This window comes from Grammomys surdaster, unplaced genomic scaffold (assembly GCF_004785775.1).
Source record: "Grammomys surdaster isolate TR1022 unplaced genomic scaffold, NIH_TR_1.0 188, whole genome shotgun sequence".
Classification (NCBI taxonomy): domain Eukaryota; kingdom Metazoa; phylum Chordata; class Mammalia; order Rodentia; family Muridae; genus Grammomys; species Grammomys surdaster.
In genome coordinates, this window is record NW_021604633.1 from 210,602 (window position 1) to 216,601 (window position 6,000).

The 6,000-nt window shown below is 47.1% G+C and overlaps 1 protein-coding gene across 2 annotated transcripts in view; it reads left to right on the forward strand.

Moving 5' to 3' along the window:
* The first annotated feature begins 1,700 nt into the window (after positions 1-1,700).
* Positions 1,701-6,000, forward strand: part of Kidins220 (kinase D interacting substrate 220) — an 84,028-nt gene continuing 79,728 nt past the window's right edge. For both annotated transcript variants that reach the window (XM_028768777.1, XM_028768778.1), the window contains exon 1: positions 1,701-1,835. The gene's annotated coding sequence lies outside the window, so the exon portion shown is untranslated. The remainder of the gene's footprint in view (positions 1,836-6,000) is intronic.

Sequence of the window (6,000 nt, forward strand, 5' to 3'; positions counted from 1 at the left end):
CCCCTCCACCCACCGGAGACAGAGAGCTCAGTGGAGGAAAGCATGAGCTGTCTAAAGCCAGCTTCCTGGCTTGTGGAGGCTGTCCCATTAATCTACAGGTACTTAGAGGAGGGCCTGGGAAGCTTGGATGTGAAAGGCTGGAAGGCTAGGGTCAGGAACCTCCAGTCACCGTTTCACTCAAATGTGAGCTCCTGGGGGTAGTCCCTAAAGGCACAGGAACCACATTTCCCGTTATTTCTCTTCAGTGAGATCTTTTCATCCATCTCTCACCCACTCACTGATAACAGTCTCATTCCCCTCTCCCTCTCTCTCCTTCCTCTTCTTCTTCCTCTTCTTCCTCCTCCTTTTGAGACAGGGTTTCACTATGAGACCAGGGCAGCCTCTAATTCACAGAGTTTCCCCTTGCCTCTGCTCTGAGTGCTGAGAGCAAAGGTGTGTGCCACAAAGCCCAGTGTGTCTATTAGCAAAAAATACTGGCCAGCCTTTAAATACTGGTCACCCTTTAAATACTGGCTAGCCTTGGGGGTGGCCTGGCAGGGTTAGAGGGGAAGGAAGACAGAACAGAGTCAGGTCTGTGAGGGCAAGCCTTCCAACTGCCTTACTTACAGGTGTGGGGAATGGGCTCCAAGGAGGAGGGCTACTGAAGAGTTTAACTGAGAAATGCTTAGCGTCCTGAGGGGTAAAGAGGGGTGGGTTCTGGGTGGGGAGAGGTGGTTCCAAAGCTTTTAAACAGATCTGAGTGATAAACACAATCAGGTGATGGGTTGGTTAGACAGTATGGGGTGATATGTGAGAAAACGTCCCACTTCCCGTGGGGTCCCACTCACTTCCTGTGATGGATAGAGCCTGAAATATCAGCCATATTGGGAATGAGATTGACTGTGGGCAGAACTCTGGAACTCTGAAGTAATTAAGGTAGGTGGAACCTGGGAAGGAATACCATGCCTGGAAGAAGAGTAGGAAATTGGTGTCCTGAGGCCCGAAGAAGGGAACATTGCTAGGATGGGGTTGCTGATGGTATCCAGCATAGGTGCTCAGGGATTGGTTAATAGCATTTGGTGACCTTCCAGAGACACCTTCTGTAGATGTAGGAAGAGCACAGTCGGGAGGAGGCCCTGGGGGAGATGGTAGGTCCTCAGCTGGAAGGAGGCAGTAGAGGTCTGCCGAGGCAGTGCACTCTTCCGATGATGGAGAAGGCAGATTTTGGGCTCCTAAACTCTAGAAAGAGGAACTAAGCTTCTTTCAGTGGGCAATGACTTCCAAAGTTGTAATTGTGGTTTATTTTTTCTGAATAATTGCTTATAATACCAGGAATGGGTTATAAGTTAACTCATAAGAGTGAATGACAGGGAAAAATATTACCTGGGGCACCTGTGAAAAATACACTCATTTAGCTGGGTCAGCTGGGAGGTGGAGGCAGGAGGATGCGGAGCATGAGGTCATCCTTGGCTACATAGCAAGTTTGAGGCTCAAAGCAAAACAAAGCAAAACACAACACAACTCAACAAAACAAAACAAAACATCTGAAGTCAAACCAAACAAAGAAGCAATGTCTCCACTCCTTTAAAATATTGAGAAGGCCATCCAAGCCACTAAAGCACCGGCCACTCTTCCCACACTGCCCTCCAGGGAGGCGTGGCTACACGAAGCACCGCCCACCACACGACCACGTGACCTGTCAGTTCCTGAGTCTCGGGAAAATGGCCGCCGGGCGTGGTACGGGCACTGTGCTAATAGCTGCGCGGTCTTAACGTTGTATCCTCTGGCAAGGTTTGCGGCGCTACGAGCGGGTTCTGCAGAGCCGAGGGCGCCGTCCTCGGCCAGGCCGTGACACGGTCAGTGCGGAGGCGGAGAGGTCGGGTGAGGGAGGGCGACGGAGGGTCTGAGACGTGGGGGGGGGGGGGGGGAACGAGTCTGTAGGTGGCACCGGGGAGGGGCGAGGGGGCCGGGATCGAGGCTGGGTGCGGGGCGTCCCCGCCGAGAGGGCGAGGTCGGTGCAGCCCGAGCGCGAAACGCGGGCGCTCCGGTGCGGCGTTCTCCGGTAGGCACTGGCGGGGACTCAGGGCCCAGGCCGCTTTCATTGCTGTCACACCCATCACTTAGTCCCTGAGTCTTACCTTCTCGGTTGCTTTGCTTTCCAGGGAGAAGTTGTTTTCTTTGCAGAACCCACTGCCCCATTGTCCTGTGCAGGCTTTTAAATGCCTTGCAAAATCCCGGCAAGCCCCTGATTAGAACGCGTCCATGTTTGCTTTGTGGGAATTTGTATTTTTTTTCTAGGTTGTCTTCACGTATAGAAAGGTTTAAACCATTTTAGACCATTTTCTCATTAATAACTGTGGAGGAGCTCTCTGCACCCTAGAGGTGCTTGCTAAAAATGCAGCGGTTTTGCTTTTCAGAGATTCCCATTTCTTGGTGTGGGGTGTGGCTGAGGAACGACCTCTTGAAGGTGATAGGTTAATCCCCGCTCTTGTTTTTGACACCACGAAAAAACAAGCCAAGATGGCTACATTAAAAGGAAAAGATCCATACTTTATTTTTAAAGGGCGGTTGGGTGTCTGGTTCAGAGCCAAGATTGAAAATGCTGTGGCAAGGTGTGTTCTTTGTTCTCAAGCTTTAAAAGGACAGTATACTTGATCAGACTGATTTTGGGGTCTTTGTTAAATTTTTTTTTTCTGAGCTCCACCACAGGCCTGCCAAAATGGGACTCTTTGGGTAAGGTGACAAATAATTGCACACCAATTTGAGAATCCTTTTAAACACTCTAAGAATGGTTTCCAGACTTCTCTTTGGTGTCTCATTTCCATAATTTCTTCTTTTCTTTTCTATTTTTCGTTTCCTTTTCTGTATTCCCTCCTTCCTTCCTTCTCTCCCTCCCTTCATCTTCCCCCTCCCTTCATCTTCCCCCTCCCTCCATCTTCCCCTTCCCTCTCCCCTCCCTCCCTCCCTCCCTCCCTCCCTCCCTTCCTTCCTTCCTTCCTTCCTTCCTTCTTTCCTTCCTTTCTTCTTTACATTCATCCTTCCATAGGTCTGAATATGTAGCCCTGGTCTGCTTGGAACTGACAGAGATCAGCCTGCTTCTGCCTCCCAGGCCACCACATCATTCTCTAATGCAGCTCTTTAAGGGCACCCCACAGCCTCAGTCAATACCAGGGTGGCTGATGAGAAGGGACAGGCACATGTAACTAAATGCCTGCTGCCTTCCTTCCTAGACTTTCCCATAAACTCCCACCTCTCCTGTCTTCCCCTCTCCATCTCATTAGCACGCATAGGTGCTCTTTCTCTGGTGTTCATGACAACACTAACATTGTTTTTCTTTCCCAGTCACATGGTTGTTTATTATTCTTTTCATCTAGGATATCTCTGGATATTTTGTTCTGCCCCAAAATTCAAACATTGGGAATTGTATTTTGTTAAACTTAATATCTTGCATTTCTTTTCCACTTTCAATTGCCTGATTCCGTTTCTGTAGGCTGTCTGTTTTGGTCCCTAACTCATGCCTAGAGTTCTGATTCTTTTTTTTTTTCCCCTTTCTTTCTTCCTAGTCTGTATTGTACATGCGTATACTGCTAAATTATTTTTTCCATGATCCTGTGTGAGCCTGTTATTCCAGATTTTGCTGGAGAGTGTCAGTTTTCTTTTCTTTCACTGAATTCCTGAATGTTTAGAAGACATAAGCAGAAACCTTGGGGAAAGGACACTTCCAGGGGCTAGGAGAGGTCAGGATACCGGGTAGCTTCATGATCTGTGTCTCAGGGACCACACTTAGGTCTTACTTAGGAAGAGGCTTTCTCTGTTCATAGCTGTAAGCTCATTCTCTGATGATTGTGATTGTACACATCATCAGTAGTGACCTAGATAGTTTTAATTCCAATTCTGGACTGGCCCAGCTTATCTTTTGAGTGTCACATGTACAGATTGTTGGTATAGCCCTTTGTGTGACTGGTGGTAGAGTGCGTGCTGTGAGGGTGGCAGGGGTCCTCTCTGTGGTTAAAGATACCCAGGAGAGGCATCCTTTATGTGTCTATATAGTTACTCAACTTGACTGTTCTCTCATGAGATCCTGCTTGTTCTAGGCCTGTAATGGGTTCTGGAGACAATATCAGTGGAGACAGACTGTAAGCTTGAAGCCATAGCTGTCACTTGTATGCAGGATGTGTTTCAGCTTCCAGGTTGATGAACGTGGGCAAAATCATGGTTGTACCAACACTGGGTTGGTTCTACTCTATGCCAGGGACTTTTCCAACTGTTGGACATTGAGCAGTGAACAGACCCTTATTCTTACTGAACTCCTTGTTGGAGTAGGAAAAGCAGGCTAAATAAGTAAACGGTATGTTGAGTCATGCTAAACACTATCCTGAATAAAGCTGAGGTATAGCATGGTGACAGGAGTGGGAGGTGAGAGCTGTTTTGTACTTAGAGGGTGGGGTGCTCTGATCAGGTAACATTTGTGTGGAAACACAAGATGGCCTGAATAAAGTGAAGGAGAGACTAGCAGGAGATGAACCTTGGAGAAGGAGCAGCTTAAGCTAGAGCTAGGAGTCAAAGCTAGAGCTAGGAGTGCAATGCAGGGATGTGATGCTGGGTTTTATCCTAGTGTAGCACTGAACAGTGTTTGTGTTCTGCATAGTTGTGATGCTGCTTATGTAGTTCCTAGGCCCCTCCTTTCAGATAGCAGAAGTATTTTCAGTCAATACAGTTTGTTTTGAAATATTTGATCATAGTCTATCAATCCCCTGTGCAAATTTGTCACAGTTTGTATATCCCTAGGTTTAAAATATGTGTGCATGTGTATCTGCCTGAGTGTATACCATTTACATGTAGGTGCCCTGGGAAGCAGGCTCCCCTGGAACTAAAGTTGTAAGTGATTGTGAGCAGGGAACTGAACCCAGGTCCTCTGCAAGAGCAGTAAGTGCTCTTCCTCCTCAGATTTGAGTTCTTATGAATCTTTGTCCACAGTTTTCTTGGTATTAGAATTGTGAAAATATTGGATCAACTAACTTTTTAAAAGTAAGGCATATTGATGTAATTAATCTGCATGTTATAAAATGTACCTTTGGGGTATGGTTTTAAATTTTGACAGATCCATGTAACTATATAACATCAGCACAATCAAGTGAGGGAATATCCACTACCTCTCCAGTGCTCTTGCATTCCTCTGCAGTGTCTCATCTTTTGTCTTATACCCTAGCAACTCCTGTTGTGTTCCTGTCTGGTCTGCATGGTTGTGGTTCTTCTTCCAGAAAGTTATATTTGCATGGACTCATGTAGCGCAATAATAATATCTGTCCACCCCCCTGGTCCCCAAGGTAGACGTACTTCCGGCATATAAAACATGAACTCTGTCAAGTACCCCAGAATGCTTAGCTCCTCACAGCATCAACTCAGTTAAGTCCCAGGAGCTCAGCAAGTTCTGATGCCACCTTCTAAATCCAGCATGATGGGGCAGTGGTACAGTCAACCCAGACCATCTGTGAGCCTGTGGGACTCAGTAGGCCAGGCTGCAGGCACATGTCTGCAACCATGTCACTGGGATGCAGAGGCAGGAGGATCTAGTTCGAGACCAGCCTAAAAGATGTATTAAATCCTGTTTCAAAAGCATGCAAGCAGATGAAAACCAAACCAATGCAACAAAACAGACCAGACAGACAGACAGACAGACAGAGGGACAAGTTATCTGTTCCAGAGTAGGTTAGAAGGAGCAACTTAATTCTGTGGGTATGTCTGATGAAAAGAAATTTAGCAGACCAGGTGAGTGCAGATGTCTGGGTGGAATAGTACATGTAGTGAAGGGTCTGAGGGAGCTGTAGGATGTGAGGCTGTAGGTGTTAAAGAGGTGAGAGGCCACACTTATGGTCCTCTGCTGACAGGAAAACATTGGATATTTCTCTCTTCTGAGAAGCCATTGGAGGGCTTTAAGTGAAAGGCTTCAGTTCAGCTTAGTAAGGTTCCAGTACACATCAGTAAGGTTCCAGTACACATCAGTAAGGTTCCAGTACACAT